This window comes from Zootoca vivipara, chromosome 3 (assembly GCF_965207765.1).
Source record: "Zootoca vivipara chromosome 3, rZooViv2.hap1.1, whole genome shotgun sequence".
Taxonomy (NCBI): domain Eukaryota; kingdom Metazoa; phylum Chordata; class Lepidosauria; order Squamata; family Lacertidae; genus Zootoca; species Zootoca vivipara.
The window spans coordinates 74065860-74079530 of NC_142586.1; the positions used below are offsets into that span (position 1 = coordinate 74065860).

General features: G+C 45.8%; 1 long non-coding RNA gene across 2 annotated transcripts in view; it reads right to left on the reverse strand.

Moving 5' to 3' along the window:
- LOC148686306 (uncharacterized) overlaps positions 1-13671 on the reverse strand; it is a 59829-nt gene that overhangs the window by 15693 nt on the left and 30465 nt on the right. The window lies entirely within an intron of this gene.

Sequence of the window (13671 nt, forward strand, 5' to 3'; positions counted from 1 at the left end):
CTCATGCAAGGCAGCGGCTCGAGTCACGAGCAGCAGCCTTGCAGCGCTACACAGAGCACCGCTTCCATGACACTGCCTTCTCCTCCTCCTCCCCGAGCTTGGCTGTGGCGAAGGTGGCGGCGGCCAAAAGCTCAGCGCACCTCCCCGGGCAAAGAGACCCGCCACCATGGATGCAGTACTCTCCTCCTCGTCCGCGGTGCTCTGGGCACCCAGCACGCTGTGGCCGCTGGCTGCCCTCTGCCTGCGTGAGTCTGGGCCGGGCAGGACGGAGCCGCCACAGCGGGAAGGAAATGAAGCGCCGTCTCCGCAGGCTGCGCTCTCCCCTTCCCAGCCCTGCGGCTCTCCGCGGGGTGATGGCTCAGCCGAGGTGGAGCCCCGAGGCCTCCTAGTGCAGGGGAGGTGGTGAGTGTGGCGGGCCTGTTGCGGGCATAGCTGCCAAGTTTTCCCTTTTCTCGCGAGGAAGCCTATTCAGCATAAGGGAAAATCCCTTTAAAAAAGGGATAACTTGGCAGCTATGGTTGCAGGACGCAGCGGAGGATGAGACGGTGTGGTTGGGGCCTAGCGGGAAGGCGCGCCAGGCTCCCGAGGAGGCTTCGGTGCTGCTCTTCCCCGGCCAAGGTAGCCAGTTCGTGGCGTGGGGATGGGCCGCAGCCTCCTGCACTACCCAAACGTGCGGGAGCTGTACCGCGTGGCCGAGGGTGTCCTGGGCTTATGACCTGCTCGGCCTCTGCTGTGAAGGGCCCAGTGCCGAGCTGCAGCACACCGTGCACAGCTAAGGAAAGTGTGGACGAGGCGGCGGGCGTGTGTGTTACCCCCGTGGGGTGGGGGCGCCCAAGGGATCCCTGCACCACAGCGCCAGATAAGCTTAATAATAATAATAATAATTTATACTGTGCCCATCTGGCTGGGAAAGCAACTTGCTGGCAGTGTTCCCACCTTTGGTAGCTAGCACAATGTCCCAAATGGGACATTAATAAGAGCAGGGCCAGCTATAGCCTTGCTAGATCCTAAACCTGCCCATTGCCAGATGGGGGACCCAATCCAGAGTTGGGGCAGCAAAACACACACACACACACACACACACACACACACACACACACACACACGTGTCTTCTGTCCTGCCTGGCAGGAGCCAACAGGACTGTGGACATAGTGGAGAAACTGCTGTTTCACACCTCCCCAGCCCCTGCTATAATTGTTCTGATCATCAGTATGGAATACTGGATCCAATGAATCATAGAGTTAGTCCCAGGAGTCCAATAGATCGTTACACTTGTTGTTTTCCCCAAGCAGCATGGCAAGCTGCATTTGAAACTGAGATACATTTTAAAAAACATTTTGTAAGATACAGCATGGGGACCTGCCCTTCAAAACTAAAAGGTCAAAAATTCCACTGGGCTTGTGCAAGCCTGTAGGCAAGCCTCAAAGCTCTTTACCTACTGGTCAGTTAGGAAAGCAGCAAAGGTTAAGTGTGCAATTCCTGTGCACATCAGCTGAGAAGTAAGTCCTATTGTGTTCAATGGGACTTGCTCCATGGCAAGACTCCACTCTAAGTGTAATTCTAGTGCAGGGGTTCTCAACAAAATTTTCTCGAGGACCCCTCATCGAGCCGCTATTGTGACAAGGACCCCCATTAATTACTAATCCTAAAATTAAAAAGTGAGAGCCAAATTAAGAGTCTTTTTATATTTTATATTTATACGTTTTTTACAGTTCTTCCTCTTCATCTGTAGGCCTTTGTCGTTTTAACGAACCACTTTTTAACCAACGGTCCATTTTAAACTACGCGAACTGTAGCTTCCGCGAAAAACAACGCTTTGTTTACAAACACTACTGTTTTGCAAAGAGGCAGTGCGTGCCAGGGAGGAGGGAGGAGAATGGAGAAGACAGGGTACCTGCGCAGTAGCGCACAAATGAAGCCGACGCGCGCAAAGCATCTTGGGGAGGTGAGCGTTAGTAGAATGCGCGCGCTGCCTCTTTGCAAAACAGTCGTGTTTGTAAAGCGCCACCTAACGGCATACAGCAGAACTACTGCCTCTATCTAATTCTAGTTTTGCGCTAGACTCTGCTCATGCAGGAAGCGGCCAAAACAAAAAATCTGTTATCATACGAAATATATTTAATATATTTTTTATTCTAATAGCATCTTGCGGACCCCTCTGGCATAGCTCGCGGACCCCTGGGGGTCCCCAGACCACCTGTTGGGAACCAGTGTTCTAGTGCAATGTTGGTACCGCTTATTTTTCAATATATCATTAAGATGATGCCTATCATTCATCATGTGCCATAATGCCCCTGCAGAAAATAATTGCATTTACAATAATGCACAGAATATGAGTGTTATATAGCATGGCATTTAGGAGATAAATTGAAGTCCTGCACAGCAAAATTATAATCCAAATAAAATATTATATTTAAGTGGAGATGCATCAACAATAGTGCAGTCTGAGCCAGGGATTTCTAAATCTCTCAGAGACAAGACAAAGAGGGTTGGCTCATCCTCCTGATACCTCTGGTCATCCATCAGCTCAGCCTGCCCAGATGTTTTGCCAGGTCTGGAGAAGGCTATATTGTAATTCCTTGGCAATGGTAGGATGCATTTCTTCAGCAACTTCAAGGTCAACTTGGAAGAAGAATAGGAATGAAGTAATGTTATTGGTTCTGTAGGTCACAGATAGATATATGTGAGGAAGGACAAGATGGCATCAACCTCAAGAGCTGCAAATACAGCCCCCCACCCTGAGCACACGACTTGCATAGAGAGAGCCATAAAGACACAAATAGCTGAGCCATACACCTCTAAGGCACATGGACTCCTTCTGCTACATATCATAGGGCCAGTTTCAGCAACAACAGTAATAAGAGAGGCCTGGGAAGAGGATATTTACAACAACCACAGTGCCTCTCAGTTGCTGACTCTGTATTTTTTGTACGTTTGTTGACTTGTTCTGGAAATGAATTGTTATTTGAATTATTTTGAAATGTGATGCTATGTTTTGATTTTTTTTATTGTTCCTGCAAGTTGGTGGTGTTATTATGAGCCACGTTGGGCATGTCAAGACTTGAGCCAGCATACCATCTATGGATGTGGCCAGAGTCAACAGTGGGGAGGGTCACCTTTCCCCCCCTCCTCTTGTTTCTGCCACCCTTTCACCTTCTTTGCCATCCATACGAAATTAGGCTGAGGACTTAAACCACCCCACCTTCTACAAACTTCACTTACATACCCAGAAAAGCATCTACGCTGCGTGCGGCAAGCATGCGGTCACTTTAAGCCTCATACAGTTTAAGCCTCATACAGCCCTTCCCAGGAGGTTCTAGGTAGAAACGCCTTGCTGATCTCCCTCCCCTTCCTTCCTCAGTGTATTGTTTGCGATGACTTCACGGTGGTGGGTGCTCTTCCAATTACTTCAATGCTGACTGATGATGCTGAATGCCTGAGGGATGCCTCTCTTTTTTTTTTACTGAGGGCGGGGTGAGGGGTGGGCTTTGCTTTCTCAAGCCTTTCATCCTTGGACTTGAAAGCATACCACATGTGCCATAATGTTGCCCTGTTCTCTCTCTCTCTCTCTCTCTCTCTCTCTCTCTCTCTCTCTCTCTCTCTCTCTCCCTCTCTCCCTCTCTCTCTCTCCCTCTCTCTCTCTCTCTCTCTCTCTCTCTCTCTCTCTCTCTCTCTCTCTCGTTCATTCTCTCTCTCCCTCCCTCCCTCCCTCTCTCTCTCTCTCTTTTATCCTGCATGCTTCTGCATCTAAAATGAGAGCAAATCATTAACAGTTAAGCCGTCTGTGTTTCATTTCTGTAGATATCGCAGTGATGTACAGTCACTGCATGCTTCCCTGGTTTGTGAATTATTACCACCATCATTGTCAGCATTTACTCTGTCAGCCTTCATAAAAAGTTCCTAAGATGGAATCTTTTGCGACCAAACAAAGGTCAGAGTTTTGCCTGCGATAAATCACCAAGAGCCAGCAAGGAGGGAAATTCAGCTGACAAGAGTCATCTGATCTGTGCAGCTGTGTACCAAATTTGAACTAGTCCCCCCCCCCTCCTTGTATCTCTTTCAAGTTAAGCATGAAGCCCAGACATCTGTTAGTTCCTAAGTTACAGTGCACTTAGATTGTTTTCCAAAATTTGTGTCAACTTCAAACCTAATTAAACTCAACTGAATCACTAAGAGCAGCTGGAAGCTTTGCTGCAAAGACTAAAATGTAATTTCAACTACTACTCCCTTATGCACAAGGTTGTGTATACTGATTTTGTGCCAAGGATTTAAATTTTGGATCCAGACTAAGACGACTAAACAACAACAACTACAATACGCTACTCCCTTGCCAACCCCTGCCCCCACCATGCTTGAGCAGAATTGTTCAATACATAAATTCCAGAAAATCTGTCATTGGGCTCTCTAAGGCTGCATCCAGACACGCTACCTTTCTTTCTGTTTCTAAGATCGGACACTGATATGTGTATAAGGGAAGCATCACAATTCACGCAAGCTCTTTGCTTTTTGTGCATGGTAAAGGGTAACTAGGTACAATTTCCCCACACCCACAATCAATCTGGGAAGCAGTCTTACGTTCCTTTTCCCAACCATTGTCCTAGCCTTCCTCCATTGCTATTGCACGCCTTTAAAATTGTTGGTGCAGAATTTATACCATTGCAGATATCCAACATTTTTACCCATAATTTTGTGGCCAGCCAATGGATTAATTTTATCAGAAGCTGAACCTGGTTACTTTGTGTTCCTAGAACATGGCTACTCCCCACCCTTCCCCCATCACACTGTAACAGATTTATTTGGTGTGTGTGTGAATAGCTTAAATTCCATTTCATTTGCTCCCAGTACGTTTCCGAGCACAATTCAAAGTGTTGCTGCTGACCTTTAAAGCCCTAAATGGCCTCGGTCCAGTATACCTGAAGGAGCGTCTCCACCTCCATCATTCTGCCCGGACACTGAGGTCCAGCACCAAGGGCCTTCTGGCGGTTCCCTCGTTGCGAGAAGCCAAGTTGCAGGGAACTAGGCAGAGGGCCTTCTCGGTGGTGGCGCCTGCCCTGTGGAACGCCCTCCCAACAGATGTCAAAAAGGAAAACAACTACCAGACTATTAGAAGACATCTGAAGGCAGCCCTGTTCAGGGAGGCTTTTAATGTTTAATAGATTGTTGTGTTTTATTCTTCTGTTGGAAGCCGCCCATATTATTATTTCTGTAACACCTTTGTACTTTTATCTCCTAGGACCATAGGAATCTGCTTTATACCAAGTCAGACCATTGGTCCAACTAGAACCATTGTCTGCACAGACTGGCAGCATCTCTGCAGTTTTTCAGACAGGGGCTTCTTCTAGCTAGCCAAACCAGCGACCTTCCTCATCCAAGGCAGATGCTTTGCCACTCACTTTCAGCCCTTCTTCAAGACTAGAAGACTATAAACTACAGTTTTAGCATGCATCATGTGATGGCTGGTTTAACTGGGCTTAATATTACTTTATATTCTTTCCTTTCACTTCTCCCTTGAGCCTACATACAAAATGTTTGTCATAAAGAAAGGAAGAAATGTGCTCATGCCCTCACCCACACACACACACACACAAAAAAACCTTTGGGACCCTTGGACATATTAGTACTTCCTCTTTTCATGCATCTGATTTAATGTGCAGAGGGGGAACTTGTACAACAGTGTGCAATGTTCCTCCAAGCGGAGTTTGCACATGTCAGCACAGGAGTGATGAGCAAGTGAAACTTTCAAACGTTACAGCAGAATCACAAAAAGAGGAAATTTGGGAGCCAGTAAATACGACTCAAGTTGTGCCACTTTGATGAAGGGTTGTCTGCAATTTATCACAATGCAACAATGTATTTGGCCATTGTGGAAACTCTCCCCTTGCCTTTCACCCCACTCAGCTAGTTGGTTCCCACTATTTTATTCACAAGTATGTGTCACACACAACAACACAGTCCCATGAGCTCCATTTTACTTGGGCCTTATGCCAACAATGACTCATTAGGAAACACTACATTGCTTAAACCCTGGGACCACTTCCTGCAACATTTCATTGCAAGTCTCACATTTAAGACTCACCTAACTAGCAATTATGTCTAGCTAATGCCCCACTCCACCCTTCACAAGCCATGCAACCTTACTCTGTCATCCATCTCCATTTAGCCTCTGCTGACTTATTTTGAATTTCTCTGCAGAGGATATGATGTCCTTTTCAAAGCCCGCTGAATCATCCTTTCACTGTGCGTCTACATGGCCATCCAATGAACCAGGAAACTATGGCATGCCAAATTTAGAATCAACATGTTACAAAGCCGTCCACTCCTAAGTGGGTGTTCAGTGCAGGCCAGTGTTTTTCAACCTTGGGTTCCTAGGTGTTGCTGGACTACAGTTCCCATCATCCCCAGCCAGCCTAGCCAATGGTCAGGGTTGATGTGGGTTGTAGTCCAACAACATCTGGGGACCCAAGAACACTGGTGTAGACCAGGGTTCATCCAGGTCACTAGCAAAATCAGGCAGGAACACAAACTTACAGGGTACCAGCAACGTAAGGTAAAAAGGTAAAGGGACCCCTGACCATTAGGTCCAGTCGTGACCGACTCTGGGGTTGCGCGCTCATCTCGCATTATTGGCCGAGGGAGCCGGCGTACAGCTTCCAGGTCATGTGGCCAGCATGACAAAGCCACTTCTGGCAAACCAGAGGAGCACATGGAAACGCCGTTTACCTTCCCGCTGTAGCGGTTCCTATTTATCTACTTGCATTTTGACGTGCTTTCGAACTGCTAGGTTGGCAGGAGCTGGGACCAAGCAACGGGAGCTCACCCCGGCACAGGGATTCAAACCGCCGACCTTCTGATCAGCAAGCCCTAGGCTCAGTGGTTTAACCACAGCGCCACCTGGGTCCCTCCAGCAACGTAAGACAAATCACTAAAAACATTTTTTTTTGCACAGTTGGCACTGGTGTTACACCACTGAAGCTCTGGAGAAAGCATGTAATCCACTTTCCTCTCAAACCAGCATTTTTTGCACGCAGTTTGCAATCCAGCAAGAAACATTCATGCACATAAAGAGCCTTCAAAGATGTGGGTGCAGATGAGCATCTAGAAGCACATCGCCATCTACAATGTATTGCTCAGCAAGCCCCACTGAACTGGCTGACGGGACCCTTTGCGGTTTTGTGTTTGCCCTGCAGCTTTCCCCTTGAAAACACACTCCATACAAATGAATTGGGGGGGAAATGGCTATCCACAGAAAACCCAATTGCCATTTACTCTGATTTAGTGGTAAACTGGGGGAAAGTGGGGGGGAAATGGAGGTGTAAATGATCCCTAATCTTACCCTGGTGAAAGTCATTTCCCTGCTGCAAAGGGCTATACTGGTTTGATCTTTCCAATTTTTTTTCATTTGACTGTCTGCCCAGCTTTGTCCTTCCTTCTCTCCCCCCCTCCCCTTACAACAAGTGCAGGTTGGATTGACCAGTTAATCAAAATAGAGTCTGTTTTTAAAGGTCAAAGTGCACAGCTTGCAACTGTCTTTCTTAGAACAAACAGAGGAGCTACGTCATTGCTATGGCAATCACTGCAATCTCTGGGTGCAAACAGCTCAAATATACCGCCTATTAATATAAACATTCTAAGATTACTCTTCAGAAGGTTTCAAAGTAATGTGTTTCACATATTCACCACTAAAACGAGATTTGGAGGTGGATTTTCCAAACCAATCTTCCATTCATCAGAGCAAATAATTATGCTTTTTTAAATATACTGCTGAATTCTTCAGCTCACACTTGGGCCCATTTAGAACAAGGGTTTCAAAGCCATGGGTTTCAAAGGCAGAGCAAAATGCAAACTACTAACACACACTTACATATACACACGCATTCCAGTGGCTGACAACCACCCTGGCTTTGATAGAATGTCAATGAAACACTTTGAGCATTTCACAGCTGATGCTTATGAAAGGCAACCCCTAACGCCACTAGCAGATTAAAGAAACCATGTTTTCCATCAGCACTGTTAGTTCATCTGGGCGACTGTTGTTGTTTTCAAACTTAAGTAGTTTTAAGATTATAAATTGCCTGCCTTTAGTATAAGCAGGGACTTTTTTTCAACTGGAGCTCAGTTCTGGCACCTCTCAGGTGGGTGCAATTGCCATTGTAAGAGAACAAAGGAGAAGTGAGCTACTGTACCTCCTTTTCTAGAAAAAAAAAGTGGCACTGGGCATAAGTGTATAGAAAAGAAAGACAAATTCCAGTTGGATTAGTAGGAAGGTGAGTATAGCACTTGAAATGGCTGAAGTCACAGCATGCATTGAGAGTGATCTGGTGGCTTGTTCAAAAGCTTTGGCATTTAGCAAAGAAAAATGTTAGCACCAAAAGCATGAAAACATGCACATCCGCTATGTGCTGAATGCCCAACAATCCCTGGGGATCTCGGGTAGAGCTTCTGCTGTAGTCAGGTGGAGATGAAGGCTTTCCATCACGCCACACTGCTTGCTGTTCAGCTACATCACCTTGTAAAAAACTTCATCGCTAAATGACTTCAGGCCTTGTATGCTAGCAGAAAACTAACACCTCTTGCATCACTTCCTTTTTCTCCCTCCATGGCTGGGAGGTGAGACTTTCATGTTTGTGATCACCCTTGAAAGTGCAAAATCTGATAGCTCTATACTAGTGTTCATCACCCGAAGAATCTCATCTTTAACATAAAATTTAAAATGGAAATCTCTTGTTCAGTTCTTTATGATTATGGAGGAATGCTAGAAAAAGTAGGACAATGCCTGATGAACTCTCTGAAGGCAGTGGGGGACTTCCAGCAGTTAGAAAATGTAAGCTTTCGTACTCTGATAGTTCCTTCTTTCTCTCCTTGACTCAGTCATTCAGATTGGCTGATTCAAACCCCTGCAGATCTGTCTGATTTCTATTCTGCATTCTGATCAGGGAATTTGGCTTCTATCGAAGCAGAGTTTGGGTTTGGGGTGGGAATGTATATGCACAATCATAAGGCATATCAAGCGTGAAATATGCAGGACATACCCTCTTCCCAGTTTATCTATTAATATAAATTGTCCCTTTCTCCCTATCTTCTTCTTTGGCGATCACTCATGGCCGAGTAAGATTGTCTTCCATAAACACGGTTTTAACAATGAGTCCGTAAGTGACTGTGGAGGCCAATTCTGGATCCACACACGCTTCCACAGTGGGGGCATTGGTTTCCGGGCAGGAGTTGATCACGGTGTGGATTTGCCAAGCGTGCCTTCCTCTTAGCACGTTTCTCCCTTGCGTCCTGAGTTTGAGTGTCTTCAAAGTCCATGGCACCTTTGGTAAAGGCTGTTCTCCAATTGGGGCACTCACATGCAAATATTTCCCAATTGTTGGTGTTTATACTACATTTTCTCCCTATATATACACCTTGAATTTCTAATTAAGACAGAGCAAACAAAAACTGACACACACAAAAAAAACAAGAGGTTGCCAACCTTTTAGGAGTAGTGGGAGCTTTCATTCATCTTTATGCATGTTTGCCAATGATCAGCAAACCAGAATCAGAAAGTGTGGTCTGAAGCAAAATTGCAAATCACGGTTTATACTAACTGTTGACATGACATCTCAATTAACAACCTGCTCTTTCTCACATAGGTGTCCTTAATTTTAGTCTAACACTAAATAAATAGGGTACTTGCATTAAAAAAAGAAAAAGGCATTGCTGAACTAGTCATAATAAGACTATGTTATATATGTTTATATTTCCAGATCTAAATAGGAAGAGTTAGCAAACCAAACCTCATTTTGTTGCTCATTTTTATATGATAACATACACACATTTTCTCACCCTTGCAGATTACATTTAGCAGATGGAAGCAGAGAGCCTGCTTAATCCTTGTCCCAGCTAGTGCTGGTGCCCCTACCAGACGATTTTAAATAGGTATTTTCTCCAGCCAGGCTCTGAAACCTAAACTGAGCCCAGCTAAGGGGAAAACAGCATTGACAGGAGAGAACCAGCAGGCACCTCTTCTGCCTGCTAGTTCACATTCCCGTGATCCCTACAGACGTACACAAATTCCAATATGCAAATTCCATGACCCCCCCACCCTCCACTGCACCCAACCAGATCAATAAGTGTCAAGGGGGAAGCCTTCAAACGTTACACACATTGCTTAAGCGCCACCATGTGGAGGTTTTGTGCAGCACAGTCAACAAGTTGTGGGGGAGGGGCTGTGATGAAAGCTGGGCCTTAAGCTGATGAGCAAGAAAAGAAAATGGAGAGCTGTTGAGCAGCATTCTCTGACTAGCCTGAAACTGGCCCAGTGGCAATCTTATCAGCCTATTTCGTTCCTCTCCAGAATTGACTGAGAGGCAGGGGAAGAGTGACATTTATTGCATAATCAATACTTATTCCTGTAATACTCGGGGATTTCCTTGAAGGCCTCCTGTGCAGATGCTTAGAATTAACTCGATTACTTCTCAAGCTGAAGAAGGACTTGGCTTGCTTTCAGGTTCCAGCCCCCCCCTCCCCCCCTTAAGCAGGCGTGGCTGTTCTTGCTGCAAGCACGATCAGTGAGGTAATGGCCTGTGGTACAGATGAAGTCTCCATGTGCAACCTATTGAGACAATGCGAAAATGATCTTAAAGTGGTTAGTCATCTGTAACTTTTATGAGGAGATGCTCAGCTGTGTGTTACTGAGTGCTCTTTGATTCTGCCTTACACTTCTGTGATAGGAGTTGACTCCGTTCTGCACCAAAGCAAGCGGAGCTGACTTACATCAAGTGGCTGAAATGGCCTATGGTTTGTATACTAGCCCCCCCCCCAAGCTGCTGGGGGCAGGGCCGGCTCTTCATAGCCCCCCGGTGGCGCAGTGCACATGGCGGGGGGGGGCTGGTAAGCTGGGCGCCGGCCTGGCAAGGAGGGCGCCGCGCGGCTTTGCCACGCGGAAACCAATTGCGCCTTGCGAGGGCGGGGTGGGCGGCGGAGCAATCTCCGCCCCTCAGCACCAGGGCGCGCTATCTGCTCAAGACGGCCCTGGCTGGGGGCTTCCAGATGTTTTGGACTACAACTCTCATCAGCCCCAGCCGCACACCTGGAGGACAAACGTGGACCAGAATCGTAGAAGCCCTAGCTCACCCATAAATACATTTAAAGCATATTGGGAAACCTTCCCATTTATAACTTTTGAACCTTCCTGATTTTAAGAATTAAAAAGTAGTTAAAGGGGATGATATAAATATTACTGGCTTTAGAACACAGCTAGGTCACCTTTTTGTCAATTCAGATGAAGCTTGGTTTGTGGATAAACACATGAAAATGCAGTATTCCACAACAAATGACAAAACGATGCAAAATACATATGGATTGTTGACACACGCACACCTGCCCTCCTAATCTAATTTGTAAATCCAGATCTGAATCCGGCTTGTGATCTGGAAATTAAAAATTTCCAGAAACCACACTGGCTTGCACTGCAAAACCAAAACGGCCAAAAATTCCTTGTTATTTCACACACGGACACAATATATGGAGATACAGTCGCCACTATAAAGGGAAGCAACCCTGCCACATTTCAGTTGGGTAATTCCTGGGGATTTCATGCTAAGAACTTTGCTCTTTCAAAAAAAAAAAAGACTGTGAGTGCTTCGTTATGCACCTGTGCTTGCTCTATTCCTCCCATCAGTATTTTCTGAAGAAAAATAGGGCTTTTAAAATTTGGCTTGAGATACTAGACACAGGTAGCATGCAGATACTGGCAGGTAGCAGCACGAAGACATGCAACAGTTTGGGGACAGTCTGTCAGACTTTCTGAGAGACTCTTTTCACTACATATACCTCTAGGACCGCCTCTCCCCATATGAACGGACCCTGTGATTGTCATCTGAGGCTCTGCTTTGTGTGCCTCCTCCACTAGAGTTCTGGTGACGTTTTCTGCAGGGGTTCCTTGTCTGTGGAATGCTCTTTCCAGGGAGGTCCCTCTGGTGCCTTTCATTACATATCTTTAGGTGTGAGGCAAAAACGTTTCTCTGTAACCAGGCCTTCAGCTGACTAAAAATTATATGGTCTTTTAAATGTGTGTGTAGGAAAGGGGTTATGGGTCTGTTTTTGTTTTATTCGGTATTTTGTGGTTTCATTTTGTATTTTTATGTTGTAAACTGCCCAACCGTCTTCAGATGAAGGGTGGTATACAAATTTAATAAACAGTAATAATAATATCGGCATGTTGTTGTTGTTTAGTCGTTTAGTCGTGTCCGACTCTTCGTGACCCCATGGACCATAGCACGCCAGGCACTCCTGTCTTCCACTGCCTCCCGCAGTTTGGTCAAACTCATGTTCGTAGCTTCGAGAACACTGTCCAACCATCTTGTCCTCTGTCGTCCCCTTCTCCTAGTGCCCTCAATCTTTCCCAACATCAGGGTCTTTTCCAAGGATTCTTCTCTTCTCATGAGGTGGCCAAAGTATTGGAGCCTCAGCTTCACGATCTGTCCTTCCAGGGAGCACTCAGGGCTGATTTCCTTAAGAATGGATAGGTTTGATCTTCTAGCAGTCCATGGGACTCTCAAGAGTCTCCTCCAGCACCATAATTCAAAAGCATCAATTCTTCAGCGATCAGCCTTCTTTATGGTCCAGCTCTCACTTCCATACATCACTACTGGGAAAACCATAGCTTTAACTATACGGACCTTTGTCGGCAAGGTGATGTCTCTGCTTTTTAAGATGCTGTCTAGGTTTGTCATTGCTTTTCTCCCAAGAAGCAGGCGTCTTTTAATTTCGTGACTGCTGTCACCATCTGCAGTGATCAAGGAGCCCAAGAAAGTAAAATCTCTCACTGCCTCCATTTCTTCCCCTTCTGTTTGCCAGGAGGTGATGGGACCGGTGGCCATGATCTTGGTTTTTTTGATGTTGAGCTTCAGACCATATTTTGCGCTCTCCTCTTTCACCCTCATTAAAAGGTTCTTTAATTCCTCCTCGCTTTCTGCCATCAAGGTTGTGTCATCTGCATATCTGAGGTTGTTGATATTTCTTCCGGCAATCTTAATTCCGGCTTGGGATTCATCTAGTCCAGCCTTTCGCATGATGAATTCTGCATATAAGTTAAATAAGCAGGGAGACAATATACAACCTTGTCGTACTCCTTTCCCAATTTTGTCATACTCCTTTCCCAATTTTGAACCAATCAGTTGTTCCATATCCAGTTCTAACTGTAGCTTCTTGTCCCACATAGAGATTTCTCAGGAGACAGATGAGGTGATCAGGCACTCCCTGATCGCTAATATCTCCCTGATCCCTAATATCGGCATAAATCTCTGCAAATTGATTAGGACAATCCAAACAAATCTGAAGTGATCTGTAGCTGCTTCAGCCTGATCCAACAGGGCACGAATCTACCCAATTCAGTTTGGGATTTGACTGGATCTAGTGCACAGCCCTACTGTATACCACATCCCAAAACAGTAGTGGGCTTGCAGTGGGTGTAAACAGAAGTGTGTGCATAGCAAAAGTGTACACAGCCATACCCTCCCTTTTCCTTGTTCTGTTGTCTGCTCCATGTAGGCTGTAAGCTTCTCGGGGCAGGAATTTCTTTTATGTTACTTTATAAAGTAGCATTTATATCATTTGCCATTGCAAAGATGATAGACTTTATTTTATTAGTTTATTGATTTTATTAGATAGTGTCACAGATGCTCAGG